At 22.7% G+C, this 17,019-nt stretch overlaps 2 protein-coding genes across 2 annotated transcripts in view; one reads left to right on the plus strand and one right to left on the minus strand.

The window, feature by feature from the left end:
• The window catches only part of LOC117171671 (myosin heavy chain, non-muscle), a 180,284-nt gene that overhangs the window by 155,288 nt on the left and 7,977 nt on the right, over positions 1 to 17,019 (minus strand). The gene's annotated exons all lie outside the window — the stretch shown is intronic.
• LOC117171672 (L-allo-threonine aldolase) overlaps positions 5,427 to 17,019 on the plus strand; it is a 30,705-nt gene continuing 19,112 nt past the window's right edge. The window contains exon 1 of the mRNA XM_033359185.1: positions 5,427 to 5,493. The gene's annotated coding sequence lies outside the window, so the exon portion shown is untranslated. The remainder of the gene's footprint in view (positions 5,494 to 17,019) is intronic.

Raw genomic sequence — 17,019 nt, forward strand, 5'->3', positions numbered from 1 at the left:
ATTTACTAGCTCATACATATTCAGGAATTACAGTGCTTTATATGCAAATTAAAAATTTCTTAATGTTTCGATTTATTTAAAACAAAAAAAGTTTTTTTTTACATTAAAAGATAACTCTTTGACAAAATACTGGAATTTTTAACATAATAGTTGAATAATGAACCTAAAAAGACAAATTGTCAAAGAAAAAGTCTGATAGTTTATATTTTAATAAAAAAAGAAAAGAATTTTAAAACCTGAAAAAGACGAATTTCAAATAAATAAAGATTTTTCACTAAAAAATAATTCAAAGTTTATCTAAATTATTGAACCTTCAAACCAGAAGACAAATTTTCTTTACAAAAATTCAATTTTCAAACAAAAATTATGACTGTTCAACAAAAAATTAATTTTCCACGAAACTGATGCATTCTTATGCAAAAAAAAAGGAAATTTCAAACTGAAAAATCATTTTTTACGCAGAAAACACGAATTTTTGACGGAAAATATCAATCTTAAAAAATGGAAAAGTTACTTTTCTTTAAAAAATGAATTCCGAAAAAAAGGAAGTATTTTCCACTAAACAGTTAAATTTTTAAGCAAATGTTTTAAACAAATTAGTTGAATTATCAAGCAAAGAAGAACGATTTTAAACCAAAAAGTTGCATTTTCATACAAAAAATAAAATTTCTTCTATAAAAGATGAAGTTTTAAACCAAAATGATCAATTTTCACAAAATAGTTCAATTTTCTGTTAAAAACAATTTTAGTCGATTTTTCACGATCAAATTATGAATTTTTTAACAAGAAATAATTTTCTACTAAAAAAATTGAATTTTCAATTCAAAAAAAGAAATTCTTAACCAAAAAAGATGAATTTTTAACATAATAGTTAAATTCTCTACCAAATAGTTGCACTTTTATCCAACAAAAAATATCAGTTTTGTACTAAAACAGATGAATTGGTAACAAAAAATAAATTATATCATACAGAAAATATTTCAGTTCATTTTTCAACACCAAAATATAAATTTTAAACCAAAAGTAAATTTTCTACGAAAGATTTAAGTTTTCAAGAAAATAGTATAATAGCTTAAGGGCATGTGACACAGCTAAATACCTATATTATCGACCACAGTTTTTCAGTTCACTGAATGTTTTTTTGAACCTCACAACTTTTTTTGTAAATAAAATATCGAGCTGAAACTTTGGAAAATGTATTAGAGTAAAATAAAGTACGTTTAGATACTGCATTTTGGTAGGAACTTCACTGAAAACTATTTCATCTTTTTTCTGAACCTCAACATTTTTTGAACCTTCCAACTTTTTTTATACATAAAATATCGGTCTCAAACTTTGAGAAATGCAAGAGCCGAAAGAAAACTACATTTAAGTACAAAGCTTAATAATAAAAGATGTAAAAAAATATATTTCAACAATCAATTCCAACGGCATCAGCCGTTAACTTTGTACACGAAAATACGAAACCTGGCGGCCACTAGACGAGGCTCTAGAGAGTTCGTATCTTCGTGTACAACGTTACCGGCTGATGCCGTTGGAATTGATTGTTGAAATATATTTTTTTACATCTTTTATTATTAAGCTTTGTACTTAAGCGTAGTTTTCTTTCGGCTCTTGCGTTTCCTAAAGTTTGAGACTAATATTTTATTTATAAAAAAAGTTGGAACGTTCAAAAAATGTTGAGGTTCAGAAAAAAGATGAAATAATTTTCAGTGAAGTTCCTACCAAAATGCAGTACCTAAACGTACTTTATTGTACTCTAATACATTTCCCAAAGTTTCAGCTCGATATTTTATTTACAAAAAAGGTTCTGAGGTTCAAAAAAACATTCAGTGAACTGAAAAACTGTGGTCGGTAATATAGGTATTTAGCTGTGTCACATGCCCTTAATTGCTAACCAAACAGTTGCATTTTTACAAAAAAAAATATATATATTTAATTTCTGCTAAAGCAGGTAAACTTTAAAATAAAGAAGACAAGCTTTCAAAAAAAGAGTTGAATTTTCAAACGAAAAGTTAACGATAAAATGCAATTTTCTATGAATTAAAATAAATTCTGAGATTCTTATAAATTCTCAGAGAATTTATTTCTCGGTAATATTCTCATTCCCGTAGAAGTCCTCAGTAGCGTTGTGACATACCTTCCCACTGTTTTGATTGGCTACGATTAAACCGGAACCAGAAGTGATGAAAAGCGCGCGATTCTTAAACCAAATTTTACAATAAATTGACAATTTTGAAGAATAAAATGACGAAGAAGATAACAAAATACATAAACATGTCAAAACTTTATGAAATATATAAAAATAGAAATATTGAGAAAAAAATGGTTTCATTTGGTGTTTAAAAGTTAGTTTTGTTAGTTGAAAATTCAGGTTTTTTTATTAAAATACGTCTTTTTTAAAAGAAAATTAATCTTGTTAGGAAAATTGAACTATTTTGTTAAAATTTGGTTTTTCGGGTTAAAAAATAATTTTTTCAATTGAAAATTTTCAAGGAAGGTCCGCAAAAATTCGTAGTTTAGTACACGATTGGAACCCGAAATATATCTTTTTTATCATTCTTGTATTTTTTTTAATTTAGTGTTTTTTGGTAGAAAAATAATCTTCTTGGTTACAATATTTCGATCAAAACTCTTTCTTTGTTTGATTGAAAAGTAATTTTTTTAAAATGTTAATTTAATTATTCAAAATTTGGTTTAAAAGTGATCTTTTATAGTTGAAACTTCAATTATTTGGTAAAAAATTAATGTATTTTGTCCAATGTTAATTTTTTTGGTAAATGATTAAAGTTCGTAGTTGAAAATTCATTTTCTTGGGTGAAATGTACATCATTTTTATTAAAAATGTATTTCTTTTGTTGAAAATTGATTTATTTTGTTGAAAATTCGTCTTGTTTTATTTTAAAACATTTTTTTAACTGGATATTGAACTATTTTTTGGATAAAAATTATTTTTTGTTTGGTTGTTAAAATCTGAACTATTTTGTTGGAAATTCTTGTTTTATGTTTGAAAATAATTTCCATAACTAAAAATTATCATGTTACATTTTTGGTTCAAATGAATCTTTTTTAGTTGTTTTTCATTTTTTTAGTTAAAAATTAATGTTTATGGTTAAATTCGTCTTTTAGATAGAAAAAAATCTTCTTCGTTTGAAATCCACCTTTATGGTTATAAATTCCATTATTTGGTTAAAAATTCAGTTTTTTTGGCTAAAGATTTATCATTTTGATTGAAAATATATTTTTTTAAGGTAGAAAATTTATCTTCCTGGTTTAAAATTCATAGATTTTGTTAGAGATTTGTCTTTTTTGGTAAAAAGTTTATCTTTTTGGTTAGAATTTCAACCAATTTGTTGCAAATTCATTTCTTTTTTTAGACAAAATTCGAAATTTTAGTTCAAATTCATCTTTTTTCTTGAAGATTAAATAGAATTATTTTTTAAAACTATATTTTTAAGTTTGAAATTGAACTTTTTCGTTGGAAAATCGTCATTATCGGTCGAAAATTAATTTTTTTACTAAAGAAATGTATTATTTCTCCTTTGGTTAAAAATATAAAAGTTACCTTATTTTTAGTTGAAAATTCGACTTTCTTGATAGAACATTAATTTTTTTTATTGAAAATTAATTTTCTTAAATGAAAATATTCAACGCGATCACGAAAATGATGCATTTTTACGCAAAAAAAAATTTCAAATTAAAAATTATTTTTTTTTTACAAAAAAATTCAAATTTTTAACTAAAAAATATCAATCTTGAAAAAACGGAAAAGTTACTTTTCTGTTAAAAAATGAATTTTAAACCAAAAGAAAGAAGTATTTTCCACTAAATAGTTGAATTTCCAACCAGGCACAAGCCTTCAATAAATAAAAAAATTTCACAATGTAGTTCAACTTTGAACGAAGTAGTTGAAATTTCAATTAAAAAATATTAATTTTTAACCAGATAATTAAACTTTGAACCAACGAGATAAATTTTCAATTTAAAATATAAATCTTTACCAAAAATAGTGATTTCTTAACAAAGCTATTCAACCAAATGTTTTAAACAAATTAGTTGAGTTATCAAGCAAAGAAGAACGAATTTTAACCATCAAGTTGCATTTTCATACAAAAAATGAAATTTCTTGCATAAAACAGATAAAGTTTTAAATCAAACAGAATTTTTTATTACAGAAAAAATGGAGTTTTCAGTCAAAAAAGATTCCAGTTAACTCAGTATAACATCAAAAATTGAATTTTTGTAACAAAAAAATAAGTTTCTACGAAAAAAATGAAATATTTAATCCAAAAGGACGAATTATTTCAACCAAAAAGTATGAATTTTTAACAAAATAGTTGAATTCTCTACCAAACAAATTGGAGTTTTATCCAAAAAAGATACATTTTATACTAAAAAAGATGAATTTGTAACAAGAACTTTAGGTAGGGGAAATCCAAGATGTCTGCATGCTGAGGGCCAAACAATAATACTAATAGCATGGGACACTTTATTTTTTAAATATCTTAAAAAAAAAATTATTTTTCACGATAATAAAAAAATATGCGTTTTCAAAGAAGAAGAATGACTAGTTTCATTTTTAAGAAAGAAATTAATTTTTAACCAAAATAGATTATTTTTTAAAGAAAAGGAATAATTTTCTAACAAAAAATGAGTGTTAAACCATGTAGTTGATTTTCAATTAAAGAACAGTTCAATTTTCATTTAATTAATTTTCGAACAAACAAAAACGAAAGCTTAACAAAATATTAATAATTTCAAACATATAAATGAATTTTCAAAGAAATAATTTTCTACTGAAAAAAAGAATTTTCAAATAAAAAAATTAATTTTCAACAAAAAAAACGAACATTTTTTCAACAAAATGAATGGAAAAGTTTCAAAATAGGACATTTTTTATCAATCAAATTAAATTTTTTTAAATTTTCCAGTCAATTTGGCACTTCCAATTTGCCGCCGATTTCTGTAGGTATTTCAAGTTATGACTTCACATGGTAAGATGCTTGCACGCTGAGGGTCGAGTTTTTACAGCAATTGCATGGAACGAAATTTTCTTTTCTTAATAAACTAGAAAAAAAATTATTTTTCGGTTTAAGTGTATTTAGATACTGTTTTTAATTTTGCAAAAGCTATTTATTAAAATAATGAAATCGTTTTAAAAAAATTTTATTATTTAATTAAGTAACCTTTAAAACAAATGAGACAATATCCGGATACATTTTTGGTGAAAAATCATTTTTTATTTAATATATTTAAAAAACGAAGTTTTATCTCTTGCAAATGATATTTTTGCTTGACCCTCGGCGTGCAGACATCTTGGATTTCCCCCACCATTTCTGAAATATTCGCTTGGCGCTACAGTCGCTACTGCGCTATACGCTACTGTGTATACGCTACTGCGCATTCTGTCTATATTTATATATTGTTTCTGACAACATTCCAAGGCTTGAGAAAGTAATAGGGTTATAAGAAGATTAAGGCTGACTGAAACTGGTAATATTGATCGTTTTTGCGATTTTTTTTGTTTTGAGTGTAAATTTTGTTGTCTAAATTTGAATTTTGCTTTTTGGGCGTATGTTACATGTTACTTCAGGGTGGTTTTTGGCAGTTCTTGACCTATCGGTTACCTATGGTTTTCCTGCCGCTAGGCGGCGTTAGCTTGTCCAGTCAAAGTACCGCGAAAATTAAAAAATTGGATAAAAGAAAATTACTTTTTTATAAAAATTAATAATAACATTTGTTACTTTACTCATAAAACGAAGTAAGAGTGATAGTCATTCAGTTGAGAAACAAAAATGAAATATTTTAAGTACTGGTCAGTTTTTCTCGTGTAGTTCTGAATTTCAAAAATATATATGTAACTATTTGGTTGAAGATTAATTTTTTTGTTAAAAAAATTTCTTTACCTGGAAATTTAACTATGTATTTTTTGGGTGAAAATTTATCTTACTTAGTTGAAAATTAATTTTTTTTTTATAAAATAATCATCTTGCTTGAAAATTTCTCTCTCTGATGAAAAATTCAACTATTTTGTTGAAAATTCGTTTTCGTTAGTAGGAAAATTAATCGTCATGGTTTAAAAATGATCTTTTTCGTTGAAAATTTTTACTATTCTTTTAGATACGTTGTTTTTTGGTTGATCATTTACCTATTTTATTGAAAATTCTTTTTTTTTAATAAATAAATTTCTAATTGAAAATTTACCTATTCCATTTTTGGTGGAAACTTGATCATTTTTAGATAAAAATAAGACTATTTGGATACAAATTTATGTATTCTTTGGAAAATGCGTTTTTTTTGTAGAAAAATAATCTCCTTGTTTATAAATTCATCTTTTTGTTTCAAAACTCATTTCTAAGGTTGAAAATTTAACTATTTGGTTTTTGGTGGAAATTTGATCATTTTTAGAAGAAAATTCAATTATTTATATGAAAATTCACCTTTTTTTATCTGTATTTTTTTTAGGAAATTAATCTTCTTGGTTAAAAATTCATCCTTTTGTTTTGAAAATTAATTTCTTCGGTTGAAAATTAAAATATTTTGTTGAAAATTTGGTTAAAAATGATCGTTTTCTACTGAGAATTGACTTATTCCTCTTTGGGTCGAATACTGATATTTTTGTAGATAAAAATTCAACTACTTGCTTGAAAATTCGTAGATTTCTTTGTTTAAGAATTTACTTATTTTTTTTTTTAATTTCTTAAACTTAAAAAAAAACTATAAATTTTGATTACTTATTTGTATAAATAAAATGATTTTTCATTGATTTAATTTGAATTTTCGCGCAACTCTGACTAGCGCAGCCAGCGCTACCTACATGGGAAAACTGCCGCTAGAGGCGCTAGTGAGTTAACAAACTTTTTCAAAATGTGTACTAGTTTCGTTCAATTTTTAAATTTGAATCTTAATTTTAACAATAAAACGGAATTATTTTTATTTTTATTTTGAAGATCATGAAACTTTTAATATTCCTACTGACTTTTTACCCTTTTCCTACATCTCTTCTTAAATGATTGCAATTTTTTTTAAGTAAAAAAAATGCCTTGCTGGCAGTGATCAATTTAAAAAACCATGTTAACATTTTTATTTTATTTTTAGTGAAAATGATCATTTTAAGAAGTGCTACAACAACTTTAAAAATTATAAAACAATTGAAGCACTTCAAGTCTGCAAAACAACAAATTTTTCAGGAAAAGTTTAAAAATCGGAATCGAAGATTTATACACTGTAGGTATAAAATTTGTTTCCATTCTTATTTATTTACTTAACTCCATGTAAAATATTGGCAGCAAATTTGAATTTAAAGCAAACTATTTTTATTTGGATTTTTAAGATTTTAGAAATTTTTAATTATTTCAATGAACTTTCACCGCTTGCTTAGTTCTTACCTTAAACTTAATTGATAAAAAAATAAGATTCTTCATGAAATCTAAACTATTTTACCGACAATTTGTTGCTTGTTTGTTAAAAATACGTTTTTCTTAACCAAACATTTAACTATTAAATTTTTGCTTGAAAAATTATTTAAACAAATTTTTTTATTGCTAATTCAACTATTCGGTGAAAAATTAATTTTGATAGTTGAAGAGTGATGTTTTTAAACTCGATTTTATTTGAAAATTCCTTTTTTGGTTGAAAAATAAGTGTTTTAAACAGAAAATAAATTTTCCTAGTAGAAAATTCATCGGTTTGGTTGTGTAATCAACTATTTGATTGTAAATTCATAAATTTTGTTGAAAATTCATCTTTACAATAGATATTTATTCTTCTCACTTAAAGATTTTTCTTTTTGGTTTAAAATTCAATTTATTGGTTGAACAGTTAATTATTTTTTTTAAATGTTATTTTTTCGTTAATAATTATTTTTTTTTTTTAATTAAAAAAGTAATTATTTTATTTCGGGTGAAAAATGTGTCTTTTTAAGTTGAAAATTCGACTATTTGGAAAAAACGTATGTATTTTATTAAAATTTCGTCTTTTTTGTTCGAAAAGTAATATTTGTGGTTGGAAACTAATCATTTTAGTTGTAATAATTTTTTGAAAAGTAGTTAAACTTTAAACCAAATAAACAAATTTACAATAAATAAGTTTAATTCACAACCAAAACAGATTAATTTTCCACCAAACATTTGAATTTTTAACCGAAAAAGATGACTTTATTCTCCAAATAGTTGAATTGTTAAATAAAAAAAAATGTTTTAAACCAAAAATGGAATAAACAAATTTATTAATAAAAAAATTAATAAAAAAAACTCATTTTCAACGTGTTGAATTTACAGAAAATAATATAAATTTTCAATAAAAAATTTAATTTGCGACAAAATTGTTAAATTTTCAAGCCAAACAGACAAATTTTTTAATAAACATATCAATTTTTCACCAACAAAATTTATGTGAATTTTTAATTAAAGATTTAATTTTTAACATAAAAGACGAATTTTCAACAAAATAGTTCAATTTTTAACCAGATAGTAGAAAGTGCTTTGTAGAAAATTACCTTCTTGTTTTTAAATTAATTTTTTGGAATAAATATTTAACTATTGCATCTTTTGTTAAAAGTGGATATTTCGTAGATTAAAAATTCAACTATTTTGTTGAAAATTTGTCTTTTTTTTAAAATAATTCACCTTTTTGGCCTGAAAATTCGAAAATGTCGTTTGAATCTTTCTTTTCTGTTGACTGAACAATTTTTTTGGCTGAAATTGCTAATCTTTTGTTGAAAATTTGCATTTTGGTTGAATTAAAATTTTGTTTTTCAAAAATTAAACTAGTTTTTTGTTAAAAACAACAACTATTTGGCTATAAACATTACTTGTGGAAAGCTCGCCTTTTTTTGCTTAAGAATTAAAAAATTTAGCTTTGTTGAAAATTCTTTTTTTTTATTTGAAAATTCGTCTCTTTTGATAGAAATGTCTTCTTTTTTGGTGAATCTGTTTTGGTAGAGGACTCACCTATTTTTTTTTAAATTCGTCTTTTTTGGGCAAAACCTCAAATCGTCTTACGTAATTTTTGGATGACCCCTAAATAAATTTACGAAAAAATTCAGCCTTCAAAAATGACTTAATTTAATGTTCACATAATTAAACTCGATTTAATACTATTATTTTTTTATAATATACTTTTTTTTAAATTATGTTTAAAAGTTTGCTGTGTTGGTTTTCAATGTTGTATAAGACATAAAACCTGAATTGCAAACTTAAATTTCAGTAAAAAAACCGGTTTTTATTATCCTTCCAAGTTTATTATCAGAACTGTGAGCAACAGGTAAGACTGGAATGCATATAAACTTGAAAAATTTATTTCAGAAACAATTTCCAAACTTTTAAACAAATATTCTTTAAAATTAATAGTTCTATTATATCAATTGTTTTTTTTATGAAAGAGATAATAACCACATTTTCCTAACCATATGGGTTAAAACAAATTTTCCGTAGTTAATTCTGTAAAATAATTAGTCTCCAAATTTTAAATTAAAAAATTTATTTTAGTAACAATTTTTAAATAACGCCTAAAATTATTAACCAAGACGATTAATTGTTAGACTGAAGTGTCTAAACTTAAACAAAATTATTTTAGAAACAATTTTTAAACACGTCCTAAAATTAATTGTTCATACATTACATGAATTTTTTATTTATTAAAGAGATTACAACCTTATATTTCTAACCATATAGTTTAAAACAAATTTGTTATATATTTAATTCTCTGGATTAATTAGTCTAAGCATTAAAAATTCAAACATTTATAATAACGCTTAATAATAAACAAAAAATAAATTATAAGCAAAAAATTAATTTTTAATAAAAAATTCTACTGTCAACCATCTGTCTGAATTTCTAACCAAAAAGTTAAATTCTCCACAAAAAAATGAAACAGTTGATATTTTTGACAAAAAGAACAGTTTGATTTAAAATTTAAAAATTACATTCCACCAATAAATATGAATTTTCAACAAAATAATTAGATCTTCAAGTAAAAGAGATGGAATTTTGGAAAAAAAGTAATTTTTGAACCAAATAGTTTATTTTTCTACCAAATTGTTGAATTTTAAAACAAAAAAGAGAATTTTTCTACCAAAAGAGATAAATTTTTTACGAAGTAGTTGAGGTCGAATTTTTTGGAAAACAGTTTCTTTATAAACCCAAAAATATGCATTCACGAAAAAAAGACTTTCGTTCAAAAAAGATGAATTTTCTACAAAAAAAAAATAAATTTTCAAACAAGCAATTCCATTGACAACCAAATAGTTGAGTTTTAAACCCCAACAGATAAATTTTTAACAAAAAAGTTAATTTTTAACCAAAAAATATGAATTTTCTATCAACCAGTTGAATTTCTTACAGAAAAAAAATCATTTTCAAACTACAAAGATGAATTTTCAGACAAAAAAGATTAAACTCCAACTAAAAAGAATTGCATTATCAATAAAATAGTAGAATTTTCGACCAAATATAGAATGCCTCAATCTTAAAATAAAAATGGAAAAGTTAAATTTTCAACAATAAATAGAATGTTTAAATTTTCAATAAAAAAAAACTTAGAAAGATAGTAGTTGAATTATTAACAAAAATGATTAATTTCTCAACCAAAAAGGCTAAAATAAAAACATATAAAGAAGCTTAAAATTTTATTTTAACAAAATGAATTTTCAAACTAAAAGGTTGCACTTTCAACCAAATAGTTGAATTTTAAACCCAAAAAGATGAATTTTGAAGAAAAAAAATTTAACCAAATATTGAAGCTTTTTAGCAAAAGAGACGAATTTTTAAACAAAAATAATTTAATTTTTAACCAAATAGTTCAATTTTCGCCCTACGAAGATGAATTTTCAAACAAAAAAAGATTAAACTTCAACCAAAAATAGTAGCATTTTCAACCACATAGTTAAATTTTCTAGCTCAAAATACGAAAGCCAGTTGAATTTTCAACTTGAAAAGAAAAAATTTATTTCCAATCAAGCATTTACATTTCGAGCCCAAAAGTTGAAATTTCAAGCAAAAAAGACGATTTTTTAAACAAAATAGTTGAATTTTTAATTAAATAGTTGATATTTTCAACCAAAAATTAGTTTAATTTTAAATAAAAAACAGTTGGATTCAATAAAAAAAGACGAATTTTAAACAAAAGTGTAGAAATTTCAATCAAGAAAAATTTGCAGTCAACACGAAAAAAAACAATTTGCACCTGATATTCGAATTTTCAAGCTAAAAATACAGAATATTTAAAAAATAATTGAATATTATACTGCGACATATATATTATGAACCAAAAATGAAATCATTAAATTTTCAGATAAAAAAAATATAATAAAAAAAAGAATTTTCAACAAATAATTAAATATCCAATCAAAACAAAAAACGAATTTTCAGCAAAATACATAAATTTAATATCGATATTGAAAAAATCAATTCAAGTTTTTATCATTATAGTTAGATCTAAAACCGATGAAATAAAAATTCAATAAAGTAGTTCAACTTTTAATCAATTAGTTGCATTTTCAAGAAAGAGGTGATGTTAAAATAAAAAAAAAATTTCAACATTGTAGTTAAATATACAACTAAACAAATGAATATTCAACAAAGTATTTCAAGTTTCAATCGTGTAGTTGAATTTTCAATCAAGCAGATTAATTTTCAATAAAAACTGACGAATTTTCAACAAAATTCATGAATTTTGAATCAAATAGTTGAAATTTCAACAAAAAGGCCTATTTTCAACCAAAAAAGATGAATTTTCAACAATATAGTTAAACCTATAATCGAGAAAATGAATATTCAATAAAGTAGTTCAACTTTGAACCAAGTGTTGAACTTTCAACAAAGGAGATTAATTATCTACGGAAAATGTTTAAAAAAGATTTTTGTTGAAAAAAGTGGATCGTCAACAAAAAATATGAATTTGATACACTATGGTTAAATTTTAAAACAATAAAATGAATATTCAAAAAAGTATTTTTAACGTATATTCACCAAATATATGACTTTTCAACTGAACTGTAGAATCTTCAACAAAAAAAAGTTTATTTTCAAATAAGGAAGATGAATTTTCAACTAAAAAAGATGAATTTTTAACAACAAAATGAATTTTCAACAAAATCGTTTAATTTCCAACTAAAGAGGAGAATAATGGAAATAAATTTTTTGAACAAAGTGGTTAAATTTTCAACAAAGTAGTTTAATTATCAACTAGTTTAATTTTTCTTTCAAGTTGCAATTTTCAAGATAAATTTTTAACGAAATATGTAGTTAAATTTTTCACCAAAAAGACTAATTTTCTACACAAAAGACAAATTTCCAACAAAAATATTCCCAAGAAAAAACGATCAATTCCAAAAAAAATGAATTAAAAAAAAAGAACTTTCAATCAAAATTTTCTTAATTCATTAATTCAATTTGCATTTGAGCGAAAAATCGGAAAAAGAGCTGAATAAGGGAAAGACTTAAGTCTGAAAATGATTTTAGAAAAATCTATAACCTTGAAATACCCCCGAAAATTAATTTTTTAATTATATAAATTCTTATTACATAAAAGAGATTACAAACAATTTCTAGCCATATGGTTCAAAAGAAAATTGTATTGTGTTTTTAATTTTGTGGATTAATTGTAGTCACCTCAGCTTATAAATAAATGGACTGAATATTTTATCGCTTACATGGTAAATCTAACCACTTTTTTCTCGCTTAGTTACTTGCCCTGAAATAATTACTTTATTAGGTATATAGAACTTCTCCTACCAGTGATTCAAATCAACTAGAAACATTAGCCATCAAATGTCCGAGGTCTTTTTTTTTCAACGAGAGAAAAGGGGCTCTTATTTATGATCGAGAAAGACCGGAAAATGATCCGGAATTTTATTAACCGGGAAAAAACTGGGAATTTTATTAAAAACCCGGGAATTCACTTCTGATCGTAGCAAAATTAAAATTTGCATTATTTTAATAATTTTTGTCAATTTAGAAAAGTAATTTTTACTTTATCTGCAGTCGCAGGGCATAAGAGTGAAAATAATTATAGTTTTTATTTTTATGAGAGAGAGTTTCGATAAAGAAATATAATTTCACTTGGAACAGGGAATTTGCAGAAAATTACAAAATAAATGAATTTTCAAATAAAATTATGAAACTTCAACTGAAATAATGGAATTTTCAACAAAACAGATGAATTTTTTACTAAAATTATGAATATTTAATTAAAATACTCCATTTTTTATAAAAAAGATGAATTTTTAAATTAGATTAATTTTCAAACAAAAAGATTAATTTTCTACCGGACAATATAATTTTCAAACAAAATGCATGACATTTAATGAAATCGTTGAATTTTCAATTAAAGGAGACAAATTTTCAACCAAATAGTTAAATTTTGAACTAAAAAAAAAACAATTTTCAACAAAAAATGGAACAGTTTCCTTTTTAGTAAAACAAACTAATTTTCATCTTAATTGATGAATTTTCAATTAAAATGATGAATACTCAACTGGAATAGTCGAATTAAAAAAAAGAAGAGTTTTAAACTACAATAATGAATCTTCAATTGAAATAGTTAAACTTAAAAAAATTTTGTTTACTAAAAACGATCAATTGTCAACCAAAACTTAAATGACTAAGTTTTAAGTTGAGAAAATCAATGTAAAACGAAAAGACGAATTTTCAATTGAAAAAAGATAATTTTTGAACCAAAAATTGAATAATTAAATTTACAGTAAAAAAATGCATGTTCGTCAAAAAAATGAATTTTCAACTAAAATTATGGAATATTCTACTGGAATAGTATTTTTAGTCTAACAAAAAAATTATTTTCAAAAAAAAAAGAACCAAATTTTCAATAAAATAGTTCAATTTTAGGTAAGAAAAATCCTTTTCGTCCAAAGAGAAAAATTAGTTTTTTTGCTCAAAGATTCATCATTTTAAATGAAAATTCGTCTCATTTTGAAAATGTAACTACTTTGTTGAAAATAGAATTTTCAACTAAAATTTAACAATTTGATGAGAAAATTGAACTATTTTTCTGAAAACCTGATTTTTTGTTAGAATCCGATTTTTAACGGAAAATTAAAATATTTTATTTTTTATTTTCTCTTTTTTGGAGGAAAATTCAACTATTTGGTTAAATTAATATTTATTATTTAAAAGTTAAACTTGTTTTTTAATTCATGTAATTTCTAGAAATTTCCTCTTTTTTGTTTGGTTGAAAGTTAATCTTTTTAACTAAAAATTTATCCATGCCACTTTGAGTTGAAAATGGAACTTTTCTAGTTTAAAATTTAACAATGTAGAAGGTCTTTTAAATTAAAAAATTCGTTTATTTAGTTAAAAAATCACGTATTTTGTTTAAAAACTACCTTTTTTTTATAGAAAATCTACTTTTGTTTAGTATAAAATGTTTTTTTCTTTGATTATTATCTCATTGTTTGAAAATTTTTCTTTTTGTTTAAGAATTCAAGCATTCAAGTTAAATTTTCATGATTTTAATTGAAAATTAAATTTTTTATTGAAGATTTATAATTTTAATATAAAATGTATCTCTTTTTCAAAATGTAACCACTTTGTTGAAAATCAATTTCTCAACCTAAAATCGCCTAAAATATAACCATTCCAGTAGAAACTTGAACTATTTTGTTAATAATGTTATTTTTTTTTTGATAAAAATTGAACTATTTGGTTGAAAATTAATATGTTTTATTTAAAAGCTCGACTTTTTTTAAATTCATGGAATTTTGTGGAAAATTCATCTTTTTTTAAAAGAAAATTCATCTTTTAAGTTGAAAATTTATCATTTGGTTTAAAGTTAATTTTTTTATCTGAAAGTTTAACCCTTTCACTTTGAGTAAAAAATAGACCCTTTCTAGTTTAAAATTTAAGAATTTAGATGTAAATTTGTCTTTTGAAAATTGAAAATTCATTTATTTCATTGAATATCACGTATCTTGTTCTATTTATTTGGTTAAAAAATAAACTCTTTTTTTGAAAATTAAGTTTTTTTATTAAAGATTTACTATTTTAATTCGAAATTAATTTCTTTGGTCGATAAGTGAGCTATTTGATTGAAAACATTCAAGCATTGTGTTTTCTTTAGATGAAAATGATTTTTTTTTACCGAAAATTTAACTGTTTTATTTAAATTTTTTTTTGAAAATACATTTTTTTCAACTGAAAATACTATTCCAGCTGTGTATTCCATAATTTTAGTTAAAAATTTTTTTTTTTTTGATTGAACATTCATTTTTTTGACAGTAAATTTAATTATTCCATTTTTATTTGAAAAAATGTTTTTTTTTTAATTGAAAATTCTTCTTTTTTGGTCCATCGTTGATTTCCTTAACTTAAAACTTAATTTTTTAAGTTTTAGTTGACAACTGATATTTCATTTTCTGTTGAAAATGGATTTTTTCTAGTTCCAAATTCAACTATCTGGTTTAAAATTTGTTTCCTTTAATGGTATTTTTCGGTAGAAAATTAACTTAGTTGTTTAAAAATTCATCTTTTAAATAAAAAATTTAAGTATTTCTGTTAAATCTTCATAATTTTATTTGAAAATGAATTTTTTTTATCAACATTTTTCTCTGTTGTGTTAAAGGATGATTAGAATGAAGGTCATGATTAAAAAAAAAGGTTTGAGTTTAAATTGATTCTTTTAAATTCTACATTTTCAAAATTCAAAAAATTTGAATTGCAGCACTTAAATTTGTAGAATTTTAAATTGTAAATCTTAGAAATTGAAATTCTTAATTTTGAAAATTGACGATTAAAAATGATGCAAGTTTTAATTATTACAATGAAAAATTCTGTAATCTTGATTTATTGCAAATCTTCCAAATTAAACTATTTTAAATTACAAATTAAAAAATTATTCAATTATGAAGATTTTTAATACAAATTTATTCAAGTTTTAATTTTTGCAATTAACTATTTTTCGTTTTTCAATGTTTAAAACTTTTATAACTTGCAAAAATTGTAATGTTAAATGTTCAAAATAATTTTTTTTTTAAATTTTATAAATGTACAATTTTGAAGAATTACCATTGAAAATGCCTGAATTTTTAAAATATAGCATTTAAAATTATTAACTTTACAAGATTTATATTTCTAATGTAATTTTTTAATTTTTAATTTTTTTTCGAAAAACTTCAATTTTACGATTAACAAATGAAAATTCTTCAATTTTGAAGATTTCCAATACAAAATTTTTCATTTTTTATGATTTACAATTAAACAATTTTTTACTTTTAATATTTATGATGTTCATAATTGTAATTGTTCAATTTTTAAGACTTAGAGTTAAAGATTTAAAAATTTTTAATTTTCATAACATTTATAATTATGAATGTTATTGAAAAAATGTTTAGATCAAGATTGAAGATTTAAAATTGAAGAAATTTCAAAATTAGTAAATAAAAATTAAAGAATTTTTAATTGCAAAATTGATAAGTTGCAACATTTTTATTGTTAAATGTACAAAATGAAAAATTCTTCAATTTTAAATATTTACAATTTAAAGTTCTAAAATTTTTAAATGCTGCAATTGAAAATTCTTGAATTTCGAAAATGTCGAATTTTAAATTATTCAATTTTAAAGATTTGAAATTCTAATTTAATGGTGAACTTTTGTTTTAAATAATTCAATTTTTACGATGTATAATTGAAAATTCTTCAATTCGAAGATTTTTAATACAAATTTATTCCATTTTTAGGTTTTACAATGAAGTATTTTTTATTTTTCAATGTTTAAAACGGTTATAATTAAGACTGATATTATTTAAAATATTACAGATCAAGATTGAAGATTTAAAATTGAAAATGATTTAATTCGATTTTATATTTGGAAGATTTTGAAAATCAAAACTAAAGAGTTTTCAATCCCAAATCTCCCAAATTGAGGAAAGTTCAAAATTAGAATATCAAAATTACAGAATTTTTCATTGTAAAACTGAAAACTTGCAAAAATTTTAATGTTAAATGTTCAAAATTAAAAATTGCAAATTCTTTAATTAAAAAAATGTACAATTTTAAAGAATAAATT

The sequence above is a fragment of the Belonocnema kinseyi genome, chromosome 4 (genome assembly GCF_010883055.1).
Source record: "Belonocnema kinseyi isolate 2016_QV_RU_SX_M_011 chromosome 4, B_treatae_v1, whole genome shotgun sequence".
In the NCBI taxonomy this organism is placed as follows: domain Eukaryota; kingdom Metazoa; phylum Arthropoda; class Insecta; order Hymenoptera; family Cynipidae; genus Belonocnema; species Belonocnema kinseyi.